The 18446-nt window shown below is 42.8% G+C and overlaps 1 protein-coding gene across 1 annotated transcript in view; it reads right to left on the bottom strand.

Moving 5' to 3' along the window:
• Positions 1-18446, bottom strand: part of CNTNAP5 (contactin associated protein family member 5) — a 417358-nt gene that overhangs the window by 36909 nt on the left and 362003 nt on the right. The window lies entirely within an intron of this gene.

Below are 18446 nucleotides of genomic sequence, written 5' to 3'. Positions count from 1 at the left end.
AAGCGCCCATTTTTCGGAGCTCCTCTTTCAGGCGGACCGCTCCGATCGCCATCTTGAAACATTTCGCCCATAGGATTGCATTGCGGAAAAGAAAGGGGGATAACTGTGTTGTTTTTGAAGCTATCATTCTGAAAATTCTTGTGCTCAGAGAGTCGTGGATGGGGGTCATTTTGAGACTACTCTCAGCTCTCTGCGTGGTGCAGGTCGCGCGCTAGAATTTTAAAAAAAACCGGCGGGAAATACCTTTTTCGAAGGGCTGAGGGGCAGAGTCAACTCCCGGTCATGATCACATGATCCCAAAGTTGGAGGAGGGGATAGGCAAAACGGGTAACTTGGGATTCTGGGAAACTTCTCTTTCTTAGTCTGAACGGACTTTTCCCAGTGTTTTTTAAAACAGTAGCCCCACCAAATGCACAAACCCAACCTGAAATCATATACTAAGCCAATAATAAGAGATAGAAACACAGCACTGCTACCCACCCTAACTTTGGGGAACAACTGAAAAGATGTGGTGCAAGGGGATGAGCTCCCCTAGGGCATCTCATTGTGGACGTGCCCCCACTCTCTCCTGTACTTGGAAGGCCATCAGAGCCTTCCAAAGAGAGTAACCCAGTGGAGCAATGCCTATCATGAGTTGAAGTGACAGTTCTACTTCTCTTAGTGGTGGAGCGATGCCTATCATGAGTTGAAGTGAGCGTTTACTTCTTAGTGGTGGAGCAATGTCTTTCATGAGTTGAACTGACAGCGTTGCTTCTTAAAAGACTGGTCACTAGAACCAGTCAAATTGGCAGCTGCTTCCCCCTCCCCCGGGCACGTCCCCCTATTACTGGTAAAAGACAGATATAGCCTTTTTTTAAAAGTTCTTCTTGTTGTTTATTCAGCAACACTGCTGCTTTTAATTCCATGCCTCCTTTGTTTATTTATTTATTTATTTATTCCATTTTATATGCATTACTGGCTTATCCTTGGCTCACTTCCTTATGCCCCCAGAAATGTCTGCTGCCTGCCTGCCTTCCCTCCCTCCTTCCCTGCCCACCTCGCAGGGATGTTGTGTGTGTCTGGCTTTGACTCAGGGGAGAACTCCTTCCTGCGCTCAAGTTAGACTTTTGGAAGTTCCAAATCCATTTTTCAAGTGTGGAAGAAGATTTCATAGGTTTATCTGTACTCCCCAATTCATGGCATGTTGGGATTTCCTTTGAAATGGCCCCATTGAGATGTCTGCAGGTTTAAGCCCCGCCAAAAATCAGGGGATGATGGGACTGCCTTGAGTCTTGGTGTGCGTGTATCCCTGGATAAGCTTTCATGGTGGCGAGTTTGAGATTTTTAACGTGCAAATTGACAGAGCTATGGAAAGGGGTGTGAATGGGGTGTTGGATTTCCATAAATTCCCCAAAAATCAGGGGATGATGGGACTGCCTTGAGTCTGGGCGTGCATATGTATCCCTGGACAAGCTATCATGGTGGTGAGTTTGAGATTTTTAACGTGCAAATTGACGGAGCTATGGAAAGGGGTGTGAATGGGGTGCCCGATTTTCATAAATTCCCCCAAAATCAGGGGATGATGTGACTGCCTTGAGTCTTAGCATGCATATGTATCCCTGGATAAGCTTTCATGGTGGTGAGTTTGAGATTTTTAACGTGCAAATTGACGGAGCTATGAAAAGGGGGGTGAATGGGGTGTTGGATTTTCATAAATTCCCCCAAAATCAGGGGATGATGGGACTGCCTTGAGTCCTGGCGTGTATATGTATCCCTGGACAAGCTATCATGGCGGCAAGTTTGAGATTTTTAACGTGTAAATTGACGGAGCTATGGAAAGGGGTGTGAATGGGGTGCCCGATTTTCATAAATTCCCCAAAAATCAGGGGATGATGGGACTGCCTTGAGTCTGGGCATGCGTATGTATCCCTGGACAAGCTATCATGGTGCCAAGTTTGAGATTTTTAACGTGCAAATTGACGGAGCTATGGAAAGGGGTGTGAATGGGGTGCCCGATTTTCATAAATTCCCCAAAAATCAGGGGATGATGGGATTGCCTTGAGTCTTGGCGTGTGTGTGTATACCCCCATGAGGTGTCATGGTGCCAAACTTGAGGTTTCTAACTTTCACAGAAAAAAGTTGTATACTTTTTTAGCTTAATGCAAGCCTATGGGGGGGGGGGAAATGGAGCTCTGATCCGGATCCGGAGCTCCGAGCGGAGCGGAGTGGACATAGGCGGAGCGGGGGCAGGGCGGAGCAGGCCAATCCGCAAATCGCAGATCTGGAAGAGGAGCGGAGCGGGGGGTCCGTGCACACCCCTATATATTACTTCAGTGGTGTGGGAGCCTCTCTTCCATATTGCTGGGATAATGGGAGAGGCCTGGGACCACATGGGAGGAGCCCACACTCCTTCCCATGCCAATTGCATATCTGTTGATATGGGTCAGGAGTAGATCTGCACAGTAGCTCCTCCTGCTTGATGACAGGCTTTTCACAATTAGGGATAGATTATACTTTCCCTTTCTCCCACTTTTGATTTTTTTAAAAAACTATCTTGAATACCTCCCTTTCTGTATATAAAGAAATCTGCAAAATTTAGTAAATTCTGATCCAAAATGAAATCTCACCCATCTGCACTAGCATATTCAGTATAGCTACTCCTAGCACAGAGAAGACCATGCTGTTCCTGCCTGCCATGTAGGTGTCAAACACGAGGAGCCTATTTAAAAAATAAAAATAATAAAAAAGTGGCAAGCCAAATTCAGCACCACAAACATGGCTGAATACCTGAAGATTCAAACTGAGACTTTTAAGAGCAATGCCCAATGTCAAGTTTCATTTTAGTGATATTAAATCAATTTCCCCCTAAAATTTTCATTGCTTGATTTTATGTTGGAGCCAACTACATCACTGGCTCGATGCACAATGCCAGAACTATGAGCCCTGAATTCAAATTCCCTGCTATTGGATTTCAGCTTTAGGTTTCCATTATTTTGCGTGCTCTGCAAATGAGTGATAATAGCTCAACCAGTACTTGGTCATTTTGCTTAGCACTGAACTCAGGCAAACCATAATGCATCTACATATGTCGTGGTGCCGTTCTAGCTCTATCAGCTACTCTAAAAATCTTGGCATTTGATGTGCCTAGAAACCTCTGATTGTTTGTATTTGGCTACTTGCTCAGGAGTTGTAGAGCCATTTGCTTTGCTGTCTGACTTGCTTGTGAAACAACCAATTCTGAACAACCAAATGCAAACCATAGCATAAGTCTCTTCTGATTTAACTGCAAAAAATCTATTTAATTTCAGTGGAACTGGACATACTAAGCTCTAGAACACTACTATCCAATTATTTCCCCAAATAGGACTTCTATAAGCCTGTTATCATTTAGGGATGTTGTAGTCTGTAAGGGGTTTTCATGTTGTCAATCATCTGCAATATATTTAATGTCTGTACAAATCTAAAATTTCTCATTTCCTAACACTTGGGGCTATATTTAAAAAGATAGGCTAAACCAGAAAACATGCACTCAGCTGCAATGATTGGGGGGGGGGAACCCATTCAGCATAGTTTATAATAATTCTAAACTATACACACAAATAGTTTAATAGGACTACCTTCTAATGTAGTTGTGTGGGATATTCATTAATAGTAAAATGTGCAGGGCATGGGTGGTGTGTGTATAACAGTTTTTTATGATTTAGCGTCTTTGACTTCTGTCTTGTTGGGAAATCATCCTTTATTATTTTTTCTTTGGTGCTCCTCTTATGGACCAAACAGCTTCCATAAGAGGAAAGGAAGCATTTACAAGTAGCCAGAAGGACAGCTGATGCAAAACCACAATAGAAAGCAATGAAATCCCACAGCTCATGCAAGAGCCCAGAATTGTAAAATTTAGCTGTAAAATCAAACTGTGTTCTGAAAGGGATTTTCATGACACCCCATGTGGTATAGTGTTGCACTGGCACTCAGAAGATCTGGGTTCTAGTCCCCACTGGGCCATTAAAGCTCACTGGGTGACTTTGGGCCAGTCACAGACGCTCAGATCAAAGTCACCCAGGGTGGTTGATGGGAGGATAAAATGGAGAGGAGGAGGATTATGTTTGCTGCCTTGCATTCCTTCGAGGAAAAAAAGGTGGGATATAGATGTAAAAAATAAACAAATAAATAAAGTTCCAGTGATTTCTTGCTGATTGATTCAGTTTTACCCCGCCTCTCAAATTAATAGGCTTGAGGTAGATTACAACAAATTTAAATGACAGTAAGATATAATTAATTGCAGATACAAAGGTTATCCCTTATGGGCATGGGATCTTAGATGCAATAGGCAATAGAGAGACTCATCTAGATTCACAAAGAAACAGCTATGCAGATCAGGTGTCACCAACAAACTGAACTGGAGAAACATGTACAGAAAATCTGTATGCTGCTCTGTTTTGGTTAGGTGGACAGTGGGGTTGGGAGAGCATGGGATGATATGCCAGCTGCGTCCCTTCCTAGAGTTGGAAGACCTAAAGACCTAAAGATGGTAACTTCGAGGCTTGACTTCTGCAATGTGTTCTACATAGGGCTACCTTTGTGCCTAGTCCGGAAACTTCCAACTAGTTCAAAATATGGCAGCCAGGTGGGTCACCGGTACACCTAGGGATGACCACATTACACCAGTCTTAAAATCTCTTCACTGGCTGCCAATTAGTTTCCGGGCGAAGTATGAAGTGTTGGTAATCACCTTTAAAGCCCTACATGGTTTGGGTCCAGGCTACCTGCGGGATCGCTTTCTCCCGTACAATCTGCCCCGCACACTCAGGTCCTCTGGGAAGAATTTACTCCAGCCAACAAAAACAAGACTGACAACTATTACCCAGAGGACCTTTTCTTCTGCCGCTCCCAGTTTGTGGAATGGCTTGCCGGGAGAGATTCGTCAACTTAACAGTCTTCCAGAATTTAATAAAGCCATAAAGACTGATCTCTTCTGGCAGGCCTACCCAGCTGAATTTTAAGATGCCTTTTTTTTTTAATGGTGTGCTGTTTATTATGCACTGGTTTTAAATATTTGAATTAGTTGTATGTATTTTATGGTGTTTTTATTTGAGTTGTACCCCACCTCAATCCAAAGGGAGAGGTGGGTTGTTGTTGTTGTTGTTGTTATTGTTATTGTTGTTGTTGTTATTATTATTATTATTGTGATGCACAGCTTTCTCTTAGAGTGCCCAAATAGCTAGGGAGAGGAAGAGGAAGAGGAAGAGGAAGGAGAAGGAGGAGGAGAAGAAGAAGAGGAAGGAGAAGGAGGAGGAGGAGGAGGAGGAGAAGAAGAAGAAGAAGAAGAAGAAGAAGAAGAAGAAGAAGAAGAAGAAGAAGAAGAAGAAGAAGAAGAAGAAGAAGAAGAAGAAGAAGAAGAAACAACCACCACCCTTGGCATACCACTGTGACACTACAATTCCCAACATCAAGTCTTTTAGTAGCTTATTAAAAGAGTGACCACACTTTCTCATCACATCATCACACATGTGCGAGGGATTGTTAAAGAGGAGAAAATAATTAGGGAAGGTGTTGATTGAAGAAGGAAAGATAACATTAGTGAGGCAATTAATAACACTGTGTACTCCATATGTGCTATTAAAAATGTGCACAGAGAGTCTTTTAGCAGTGATTTATTGTGGATAGGACCTCGAAGAGCGAGAACATGGGTGTGCTAATTCTAGATCATGTTGTGCTCGACATGGCCAGTTATTATCAGCTCCATTCAATGTAAATTATGTCCCTGGATGACCGCTGAGCCCTGGTGCTGCAGTGTAGCTTCTTTAGCACTTGGATATTTAAAAATCTGGAGTGCCTCTTTGTATGGGAACAGCTGGTGGGGAAACCTGCTCTTCAATTATCCACCCATTCCCTGGAGTCTCCTGAACTGTACATGTACTCTTCAGAGAGAGTAGAGTACCAATGTGGAATAGTGGAACCTGAGACTTCAAATTTGTTTGTTTATTCATTCATTTATTTTGAAGAACGGGAGGAAAATACATTGCCCCCCTCTAAGCAAATTAAGATGAGATTTCACTGTGTATGATTGTGTGCAGGGGTTGGGGGGATGGTGTTATTGTTTCTCAGAGACTCAGGGCAGATTCAGAAACCTCTTTACAGTAGACCTTAGGGATGGGAGAGCTGCACATCTGAATACTTGGGAACCGTAGATTTCACCCATGATTCAAAGGAGCCCCACTCTGAAGTTTAGGTTTGGTTCACAAGGGGTTTAGAATCAGTCCATGCACCAACTCTAGTACCTGTTGCTCTAGCACTTCTTTCCTTTTCCTACTAACAATGTTAGAGGATATCGGGTTGGGGCTTTTGCTCTGCAATTTGTCACCAGATATTACTTTTAAATCATGATAAGATGGATGGGAATCACCCATCAGTAGGTAGTTAAGCATATGCTCTTACTGAACAACCATTTTGTATGAATGAAAGCAGGGGTGCTAATTGACGCTTCATTGTTGTGATTGTAAAATCAATCAATCAATAAAATGAGGACTTCCCCAGTTTGAATAAGCTGGAATACAGAAATATATCTGATCCTGTTGTGTCGGGAATGATGTTCTAGAAGCAACCCTTTACTGAAAACAGGGGTGCAGAACCTCTTTCAGCCTAAGGGCCAAATTCTATTTTGGAGAAGCCCTTCAAGTGGTCAGTGGGGGGGAAGGGGGCAAAGGCAAAATGAACTAAAATACCCCAAATCATGGAATGTTTTTGGCTTAAAGCTCGTACTGCCAGTAAATAAACTTTAGAAGCATTTCAAGATTTTAGAATGGTGGAACAGCTGCACAAACCCTGGGAATCCACCAAACGTTGGTGGTTGAGGGGAATGGATGGGACCATGTGGAATGGGGTGGAGGCTTTTGGGGACTCCCAGAGGGATGGATATGGCCTCCAAGCTTGAGGTTCTGTCCCCTGGGCCCTGACTTCAAAACTTGACTTTAAAAAACAAACAAACAGAACACCCACCTCTGCCAGTGGAAACTTTTACAAATCCGGTCCCAAACATGCTGGGGGGACTTAAATTTTACAGTCTGTCAAGATGTATAACAAAGATTAATGAACAACAATGAGTTGCCCCTAACATGCCGTAATTGCCTCTTTTACGCACACAATCAGGATCACAGTAATAGTGTAAAAGGGTCAACTCTCCTCCCTTCCACCATTCTTTAAAAGGAATATGTTACATGTCTTACAAACAGAGTACTCCAGAGATGTATTTCATTATGCTTTGAACAGATCTCTTTGCAGCACTGGCTAAAACCAGGCCTTTAAAGAAACTTTCGTAACATGAAGACAAATGACCTGCCATAGCTCATCTGTTGTTTGGGATGTATATGAAGAAGGGGCGGGGGGGGGGGGGTAAAGTCATATCCTGACTGTCCTCTCCTGCCTATGACTAATAAAGTGAGCTATAGAGAGACCCCCTAGCTGAAGATGATAGTTAACTGGGTTTTTATTCCAGATGGCATATGGGGATAGTGCTGTGCAGCCAGGTTGCGCTGTGCAGATTAGTTACAAACCACTTGAATTGCCTTCTCCTCTATCTATAATCCAATCAAAATCTCTTGGCTGCTTGGTTTGGGTCTCTTTTGCATCTGTTGGCCCTTCACTAACCCAACTGTGCCCTAAATGAGAAAAAGTCTCAATGAATTCAGTTAATGAATAAGGCACCTTTAAGCTCTGTAGCATCTGTATAGCAGATACAGGTATCTGCCAGGTGAGGGCCCTGACTGAGGGATGGTTGGCTCATTCACACCCAATTTGCATACTCAGGGGTTCAGAATGCTAACTACTAAAATTAGAAATGCTCCAAAAGTTTGATGCACCTTTTTCCTGCCCCTGGAGTTTGCACATTTTTTTCAGGACTTCACATGTAAATCCTCAGCAAGGGCTATTTTTCGTTTTAACATCAGCAGCTACAGTTGAACATTATAAACATGCCTCTACTGATGATAATAAATGTAATTAATGCATACCTAGTTCTTAATGCCTGAACAGTGAGAGCCAGTGCAGGCATAACACTCCTGTTTGCTCGACTATGAGACAACATAGACATTACTAATGCATGTCCAGCAGCAACAGCTTTCCCCCCTCATTTTTGTGGGGGGTAGGAGGTGCTTTAATTATTTAGGGTGCCCATATGAAAAGGAGGACAGGGCTCCTGTATCTTTAACAGTTGCATAGAAAAGGGAATTTCAGCAGGTGTCATTTGTATATCTGGAGAACCTGGTGAAATTCCCTCTTCATCACCACAGTTAAAGATGCAGGAGCTATACTAGAGTGACCAGATTTAAAAGAGGGCAGGGCACCTGCAGCTTTAACTGTCGTGTTGAAGAGGAAATTTCACCAGGTTCCCCATATATACAAATGACACCTGCTGAAATTCCCTTTTCTATGCAACTGTTAAAGATACAGGAGCCTGTCCTCCTTTTCATATGGGCACCCTATTTAATTGGCCCCTGTGCCTACTCTACAGTAAACATGAAAAGAAGACACAGTTGCTAAGCATGCATTTACAGTAAAGTCTGTTTATTTATTTATTGCACTTGTATTCCACCCAATTGCTGAAGCTCTCTGGGTGGTTCACAGAAATTCACAATCAGGAGTGCTCTGCAGAATCATGAGCCTTCATCTCCCAGCACTTCTATTCTAGAGTACAAATCCTCCAGCCCCATATCACTTAACTGAGAGTAAGGGCCATTGAATGCAATGGGCTTGCTACGCAGTAGGCATGTATAGGATTGCATGTCTAGTAGATATGTATAGGAGTGCATTGGAATCAAGAACAGCATAGCCATGATAAAGGTTGATGAGAGATTCACCTTAAGCATATTGGAAATCAGGAACTGAATCAAAGTTCAAATGTTGATCAAGTGGGAACTGTGGTTAGTTTTAACTGTAATTAACAATAGAGCATATGCAATCCTTAACCACTGTTTAGGCTAGCAAAGGAAGAACAAAGGAGATTCACATTCTGCAAGAGTGAGGCAGGTCACTATGAGTCCCATGCCCCAGTCACTGTACTTCTCATGGGACAGAAGACCTCAGCCTAAACCTCTAATGAGAAATTGTGCAACCTGACTAGAGTCGGGTTGGGGCTAATGTTCAGTGGTAGAATTTGATTAAGGATTATTTGCCATGGCCACCATATACCTTCACATTTTGGATCCCATGAAGAATATTGGTTTTACCAGGTAAGTAGTTCTCTCAATGCACTGGCCCTGATCCAAAAATAGTTACACACAACTAATAATGTGAAGGGGGAAAGTGCATCCTTCCCCAACCGGGTGCTCTCCAGAAGTTTTGACTACAACTCCCATCAGCTCCAGCCAGCATGGTCAGGAATGCTGTAAGTTGTAGTTCAGAATATCTGGAGGGCACTAGGTTGGGAAAAACTGCTACAGTGTCCTGTGCAAATAAGGATGCATTCATACTTAGAGGGATGGGAATGTGCATGTACACCTTTTAGATTTTCTATTCTATGTTGTTAATTGCTTTAAAAATAGGTAGTTACTTAGAGCTTTCAGAAAGTTGTGAGTAATGAATGAATGAATGAATGAATGAATGGTGCTATGCCAAAAAAATTGACCATTCCATTTTTGGCACTTCTTGGGAAGTGAAAAAAAAGAAAGAAAACTCAGGTAAAAGAGGCTGAGAGATGTGAGTATTTTGGTGAATTTTCTACTTGGGGAGGGGGACATGGTTTCCACATACCTTTTTAAATGTAGGCAGTTGTTGAGGGTCTTCTTCTTCTTCTTTTTTTTTAATCACCCCTGGCATTTTCAAGAGCCCAAGAGCTCTTCCTGAATGCTTATTGTAGAGGGCAAGGTCACATGGTCTCCAATAGGTATTCACTAAGAACTGCTGGGCTCTTCCAAATGCCGAGGGGAAAGGGGAATTGAACCTAAAAAAATAGGAAGAAAGCCTCTCAGCAATTGGCTACACTTTTAAAAAAAGGTATGTTGAAACCCTGTCCCCCTTACCCAATGATAAAGTTCTCCAATTCCCCCCACACCTGTGAAAGAGGCAGAAAAAATAATGCCTCTTTTGCAGGGAGAGAGGAAGTTCTGAAAACGGGGTAGGATTCGGCCCCCTGTTATGGATGAATGACAAGGTGGAAGGTTATCCCCAGACACGGCCTCCTCTTTGCAATGACACTAATCTTTTTTCCATACCAACTCCAGGAAAAAAAATGTAGCCAAATTATTTCTAGCCAATACTTATTTTAACATTTTTTAAAAAATAAAACAACAACCTTCTTCTTCCAATGACTAGAACTGAGTTTCCTTTGACCACTTGTATCATTATAATATTTATGGAAAGATCTCTTTTGTTTTACTAATGCTGTGCACTATTTTAGAAGGATTCACAGTTTAGCTGGTCTTGCCTAGATTGTGTCCAAATTAGGCTTGGAAGTTTGGATTGGGAACACCATCTCTCTCTCTGTCAGTTGCATGAGATGATGCATGGGTGTTAGGTTGAAAGATGTCCTACATTTTGAAACACTTCCTATATTTCATAATGCAAGCCAACCTCTGCCCCCCCTCCTTCCGTTATGTCTTCATCAGTTTTGCACTCACCAAAAAACAAATGGATATCACATTTGCACCAAGGCTATTCCAGATTACCTCTTCAACCAATCTATTATGTGATGATGGGTTATTGCTGAATGGATATAGGTGACACCAGTATAGCACTAACAGAAAGCAAGGTTACTTTCCTGGAAAAAGGACCTTCAGCTGAGAAGCTCTCTAAAAATAAATAAAAGCTACGCTACTTTTAGCTTTGCTCTCCATTTGCACCCAGGCAATGAAACACACCTATATTGAATGAGGACAAAACATGTAGTTTCCATGATGCTTCAATCATCTGCAAATATCCCAGGTGAACTAGTAATAACTTTCATCATCACCTTTACCATTACCATATATATTACTATTCATAGGGCATGACCGCCCTGGGATCATCTCTGTGCGTCAACATGATGCACAGGGGATCTTGGGGGCAGGAAGGGATGATCCCTCCATTTCTCTGGGATAATCGGGATGCCTTTTAGCCTGATTTTTCCCATGGTCTTGGGACCCGGTCGTCCCAGTTTCGTCCCGGCTCCTTGCAAGTAAATGCAAGGAGCCGGGCATGGGGCACGGAGCTCTTCAGGTGCTCCATGCCCATTGGGGATGGGGAGGGGAGCAGGGTTTAGGCTTTAAAAAAAAACTTTTAATTTTCACTGGAGCTTGAGTGAGCTCCAGCTCTTCTGGCTGTAAAATAAAATGGCTGCCACAATGGGCACGATGCCTGGGATGTCGCGTGGCCCATGTGGACTGAGGAGGAGGATCTTGTAATCAGCATATCGCGAGATCCTCCCCGTCCCCTCTCTGGCGTAGACATACCCTTCATCTGCTTGGTATTATAACAGCTAGCATAAACTAGAAGCGTATGGAGAAACCACTGTATCAGAAGGCTACTCTTAATTAAAATAACTTCAGCTTAAGAAAAAATAGTGCAAAGATAAAATAGATAAAGTCATGAGGAAATGACAGACATTTTGTGGAAGAAATGTTGACAATGCAACTTATAGCATGATAGTTATACTAAAAGTGACTTTGAAATAGCTTTTTTTTCTAAAAGCTAAACTTGTCTGAATATTTGCAGCATAGGCTGAATATGTTGAATTTTACTGTTGAAATGACCCAATTACTGATGAAAAGCCTTGCCTGACTTTTGCAAGCTTCACAAATAAGTATCTCATGAACATTTATATGGTGAACATTCAAAAAAGAAAAGTCATCAAGAGTCTTCACTCCAAACAAACCAGTAAATATTCTCATTAGTTCATCTGATATGGTTTCGCCATTTGTAAGGTTTCAGATCTTCCCCAGCTGCTTTAGTTGCTTTTCTATACTGCCTGACCTTTGGAGTAAGCATATAGAAGGGAAGGTCCTGCTAAAGAAGAATCAACATGGCTTCCGCAAAGGCAAGTCCTGTCTCACTAATCTACTAGAATTCTTTGAGAGTGTCAACTAACATGTAGACAGGGGTGATCTGGTGGACATTGTTTGCTTGGACTTCCAAAAGGCTTTTGATAAAGTCCCCCACCAAAGACTCCTGAACAAACGTAGCAGTCATGGAATAAGAGGAGAGGTCCTCTTATGGATCAGTAACTGGTTAGAGAATGGAAAAAACAGAGTAGGAATAAATAGTCAATTCTCCCGATGGAGGGGAGTAAATAGTGGGGTCCTACAAGGATCGTATTGGGACCAATTCTTTTCATTTTACTCATAAATGATCTGGAATTAAGAGTGAGCAGTGAAGTGGCCAAGTTTGCCGATGACACCAAATTAATTAAGGTTGTAAAAACAAAAAAGGGATTGTGAAGAGCTCCAAAGGGATCTCTCTAAGTTGGGAGTGTGAGGCCGCTGTAAAGAAGGCAAACTCCATGTTAGGCATTATAAGAAAAGGAATTGAGAGTAAAACTGCCAGTATCATACTGCCATTATACAAATTTATGGTGCAACCACACTTAGAATACTGTGTACAGTTCTGGTCACTACACCTAAAGGATATTATAGAGCTGGAAAAAGTGAAGAAAAGGGCAACTAAAATGATTATAGGGCTGGAGCATCTCCCCTATGAGGGAAAGTTGCATCAACTGGGATTGTTTAGTTTGGAAAAAAGGAGGCTAAGGGGAGACATGATGGAGGTGTACACAATTATGCATGGTATGGAGAATGTGGATTGGGAGACATTTTCCTCCCTCTCTCAAAATACTAGAACCCAGGGTCATCCCACGAAGCTGATTGGTAGGAGATCCAGGACAAATAGGAGGAAGTACTTTTCACACAGCACTTAGTGAAATTATGGAACTCACTACACAAGATGTATTGATGGCCACCAATTTGGATGGCTTTAAAAGGGGGTTGGATAAATTCCTGGAGGTAAAGGCTATCAATGGCTACTAGTCCTGGTGGTTGTGTACTGCCTCTCCAGTATTTGAGGCAGTAATCCTGTGTGCACCAGTTGCTGTGGAACATGGGTAGGAGGGTGCTGTTTCGCCATGTCCTGCCTTGTTGGCCCTTGGATGATGGCTGGTTGGCCTCTGTGTGAACAGAGTGCTGGACTAGATGGACCCTTGGTCTGATCCAGCAGGGCCCTTCTTATGTTGTTCTGAGGGGGTATGCTGCCAGCAGCACCACTTTTTTTTTAAAAAAAAAAAAACCAACAACACACATTTTTTCTAGTGCTGCACACTTTTTTACCAAAAAGATGTGATAAAGCTGCTGTACAAATATATATATATTATATTATATATTTAAAAGTCCAAAAATGATAATTGTAAAGATAATGTAAAGAAGAGTCAGCAAAATGGAAGACCATACACAAGGCTTATGTTCATAACTTGAACTGGAAATAAAGGCAATGGAATAGTCAACTTTTCCTCCACCTGCATACAAATACAAAAGATAGTAGGGCCACTACCTTTTTCTCTGGCATGGCCAATGAATATTCAAGCATGCAGTGACTGTAACGATGGGTACACGTTCAACAGTTGTGTCGTGGTCATACTTGCCTAAAAAAAGATGTCACGTAACCAGTTAAAGGTGCCCTTGACAAACTTTCTAATATTAGTAGCTTATGCATTACTCATTGTTTGGTTTGGGTCCAGATTACCTATGGGATCGCCTTCTCCCATACAATCTGCCCCACACACTCAGGTCATCTGGGAAGAATTTACACCAGTCAGCCAAAACTAGGCTGACAACCGTTACCCACAGGACCTTCTTCTCTTCTGCCATGCCCAGACTGTGGAATGGCCGGCCAGGAGAGATTTGCCAACTTAACAGTCTTCCAGAATTTAAGAAATCCATAAAGACTGATCTCTTCCATCAGGCCTACCCAGTCAAATTTTAAGATGTCTGGCTGTTGTTTTAATAATGTATTCGTTTTATATGTTATTAATCAGTTTTATATAATGTATAGTATTTTTGGATTTGAGGTTGTTCCCCGCCTCGATCCAGGGGGAGAGGTAGATAAGACATACTTTTTTTTTTTATGATGATGATGATGATGATGATCGTCATCATCATCATCATCATCATTATTGTAATATTAATTAAAGTGCAATTTGTTTGGGCCTGAGAATGGTCTGAAGCTGAGTAAGCCTAAACGTAAAGACAGCTTGGATATCAACAAATCAGTTCTAGCCATTTTTTCATCTCCACCAGGAGCAGGTCTTTTGTAAAGCTATGGGGCCTTAACGGTCCATTGAAAACCAAGCCAAAATACTTTGAATTACAATGAGGAACAATATATTATTGCTGGGAAATTTAATTTCTTCCCGGCTAGTGTGAGCATTGCAGCTAAGTCCAGAGGAATAGGGAGGTCTGCAGAGAGTAGCAGGTGAAGTCTGCACTCCTGCTAATAAAATGTCCTGGTGTTGAGCCCCTGTGAGACCTGGCTCCACTATACCATTGAATACAACCAAAATAAAGAAACAATAATTAGTGATATCATGGCAAACTGCCAAGCTCAGACTACAATTCTATACACACATACCTGGGAGTAATCCCCACTGACATGTACAGGTTTGCTCTGCCAGTGACCAATGCATATAAGAACTCCTTAAATCCCATTCATTTTCTATGGCCCGGTTCAGAAGACACCTTATGCCATGGCCCTAGCTATGGTGAATGTGGCCTTTTGCTTTATTCACCATGGTTAAAGCCATGGTTTAAGGTGTCTTCTGAACACGACCTGGCTTTCTGGCTTAAGCACCACGGTTAAAGCTGTGGTTTAAGGAGTCTTCTGAACGGGGCCTATCTATATTAGTTCTGTTGCAGGGGGGAATAGTGTCAGAGGGCTACTGCACAAATTGTTGTGCATGGAACTCAGAGAGAGAAAAATAACTTCGGGGATTGTACACAAAAGCTGCAAAGACCAGAGATGAAATGAAACTGATATAGTTTCTCTGTCTAGTAAGTCCCCAGCAAAGTCTTATTTGTAGAGGTGAAATTGACCAAGAGTTGCTCTTCAGATTCATGTCTGCAGTACACAGGCTTCTCCTGACTTCTCCTATGAAGCCTTTACATTGCGGACTAGATAATGTCCAATATTTTCCTTAAGATTGCAAATTGCACAATGAACTGTGGTGAAATGGATAAGCTCCCCATTGCCACCGCTGGAGCAAATAAGCTTCTCACTCACTACAGTGGTAAAAACCCATCATTTAATTTTACTTCTACAGTGAATGAGTTGGATGAGTTTCAGTTATTGAGGCCCGAGGATGTGGACAAGGTGCTTGGCCTAGTCCGGTCGACCACCTGTGTGTTTGACCCTTGCCCCTCGTGGCTCATTACATCAAATAACGAGGGGATCGCCGGCTGGGTCCAGGAGGTTGTAAATGCCTCCTTGAGAGAGGGAGTGGTGCCGGCCTCTTTAAAAGAGGCGACAATTAGACCACTCCTGAAGAAGCCTAATCTGGACCCAGAAGATGTTAACAACTACAGGCCGGTGGCTAATATCCCTTTCCTGGGCAAGGTGCTTGAGCGGGTGGTTGCAGGACAACTCCAGGCACTCTTGAATGAAACAGATTATCTAGATCCATTTCAATCGGGTTTCAGGCCTGGTTTTGGAACGGAAACTGCCTTGGTCACCCTGTGGGATGACCTCTGTCGGGAGAGAGACAGGGGGAGTGCGACCCTGTTGGTTCTCCTGGACCTCTCAGCGGCCTTCGATACCATCGACCATGGTATCCTTCTGGATAGGTTGTCTGAGCTGGGAGTTGGAGGTACTGCATTGCAGTGGTTCCGCTCCTACTTGGATGGCCGATTCCAGAAGGTGGTGCTGGGGGATTATTGCTCTGTGCCGTGGCTCCTAAGCCATGGGGTTCCGCAGGGCTCTATTTTATCCCCTATGCTGTTTAACATATACATGAAGCCGCTGGGGGAGGTTATCCGGAGATGTGGACTGAGGTGTCATCAATATGCGGATGATACCCAGCTCTACCTTTCCTTTTCATCAAACCCAGGTGAGGCAGTGACTGTTCTGAACCAGTGCCTGGGCACGGTAATGGACTGGATGAGGGCTAACAAACTGAGACTCAATCCAGACAAGACGGAGGTACTGTTAGCGGGTGGTTCATTTGTCCAGCGAGGTGATGTTTGCCCTGTCCTGGACGGGGTTGCACTCTCCCTAAAGGATCGGGTCCGTAGTTTGGGGGTGCTCTTCGATCCAGAACTGTCACTTGAGGCACAGGTGAACTCAGTGGCAAAGAGCACCTTTTATCAGCTTAGGCTGATATACCAACTGCACCCTTATCTGGACAGTGATAGCCTAGCTACAGTTATCCATGCTCTGATAACCTCTCGTTTGGATTACTGCAATGCGTTATACGTGGGGCTGCCTTTGAAAACGGTCCGGAAGCTTCAGCTGGTACAAAACAGGGCAGCCCGTTTATTAACAGGGACTGGCCGGCGAGATCACATTACGCCAGTCCTTTTACAACTTCATTGGCTGCCAGTCCAGGTCCGGGCCCGATTCAAAGTGCTGGTATTGACATTTAAAGCCCTAAACGGTTTGGGGCCAGGTTATTTGAAGGAACGCCTCCTCCCATATGTACCTACCCGGACCTTAAGATCATCTACAGGGGCCCTTCTCCGTGAGCCCCTGCCAAAGGAAGTGAGGCAGGTGGCTACTAGGAGGAGGGCTTTCTACGCTGTGGCACCCCGGTTGTGAAATGAGCTCCCCAGAGAGGTCCGCCTAGCTCCTACACTGTACTCCTTTCGTCGCCAGCTGAAGACCTTTTTATTCACTCAGTATTTTAACACTTAATTTTAACTCAAATTTAAATTATACTGTTTTAACTCTGTATTTTAACCTTATATCAATTGTGCTGCGTGGTTTTATCCTGGTTGTGCTTTTTATATTGTATTTTGTATTTGTATTTTTAACTTGTTGGTTGTTTTATGATGGTTTTAATTTTTGTGAACCGCCCAGAGAGCTTCGGCTATTGGGCGGTATAAAAATGTAATAAATAAATAAATAAATAAATAAGTGAATGGGAATTGTCCAGTCTCTCTGCAAAAGTGGAGAGAAAACTTATCGGTTTCACCACTGCTCTATGAAGCTGGGATGCAATTGACCAGCAGCTGGGTATGTAATCATTTGCATAATGGGGAAGGGGGAAGCTATTTGGGGGATGGGGTGAGCATACATGTGCATACATACAAAACAGTTGATCAGAAATTCTTTGGATATTCAAGATTTGCCATGGATATCCAACACAATTAGTTGGGTGGAACAGCAGAAAAATCCACGAAAATAAAGGGGTAAAATCAACATACCCCTAATCAGATTAAAATGGGTAATGAATTACAAAAGTGAGGCAAAATTAATTCAAGAGAACTTTGAAAGGTAGCTAGACAGGAATGTGAGATGTCAAAGAATTTAAAATAAATGAATAAATATTTATGAACCCTCCTCTTGTGCACTCAGATATCTGATTAAACACTGCACATCTGGAGATTTCACCCAATTGGATTAGGACATAATTTCATAAGGTGGGCATGTTTGGATGCTCAGCAGACTTCTTGTCCTGTGAAGCAAATTAATAAAACGCAATTGATGCTGATACATGCATACACCCCATTTCTATGTGGTGAGACTGTCAGAGGTCCCAGCACTTATACAGGATTCAATTTTGTTAGAATGGTTTCCGTGGAAACCTATGGTGTTTCTTTGATATAAGGTTTATTTACCTATATTATATGTCAGCTGGACAGAAGAAGAGGGTTCCAAGCATTAGCACTCCAACAGAATCCTTTATCCCATTGCATGTTGAAGGGGAGCCTGTAGAACCATAGGATTTCCCACAGAGTGCAAAGTCAGCTCTCTGCCTCCATTTCAGATCCAGTTTCAGCACACACTGGCTTCTTGCCACACACACAAAACTCACTCACTGCCTACCTTCATCTAGTGGGGAAAGAAAGATGAGTTATGTCCACCCTAAACCTATGCTTTCCTAGGCCATGCAAGCTCCCGTTGAAAACATCACCAAATTGTTACTGGCTACCAACAGTCCTTTTAGAGGTATCATCTCAATGCACCAACACTAATAGCTCCATTTACAGAAATCTTAGGAGACAAGGATTAAATAGTTGGAAGGAATCCTGAATCTCTTCGCAGTCATAGGCACTGGGGCTGGAAGGACCCCAGAAAGGTCATTCAGTCCAGTCTCCAACGCATAACAATGCCATTCATTGCTGAGTGAAAATCAGAGCATCGTTCAGCTTCAGCAATATGGTCATTCAGGGAATGTCATGTGTGCATGGAGTTGAATGCGAAATCGAGGAGTGAAAAGTAAAACTGATGAGTCAAATAATAAAAATGTATGAAAGCTGATGGCACTACCCATAGCAGCTGAGCACCATATCCCCTTTAAT

The sequence above is a fragment of the Elgaria multicarinata genome, chromosome 2 (assembly GCF_023053635.1).
Source record: "Elgaria multicarinata webbii isolate HBS135686 ecotype San Diego chromosome 2, rElgMul1.1.pri, whole genome shotgun sequence".
In the NCBI taxonomy this organism is placed as follows: domain Eukaryota; kingdom Metazoa; phylum Chordata; class Lepidosauria; order Squamata; family Anguidae; genus Elgaria; species Elgaria multicarinata.
This window is presented reverse-complemented; position numbering and strand designations above follow the sequence as displayed.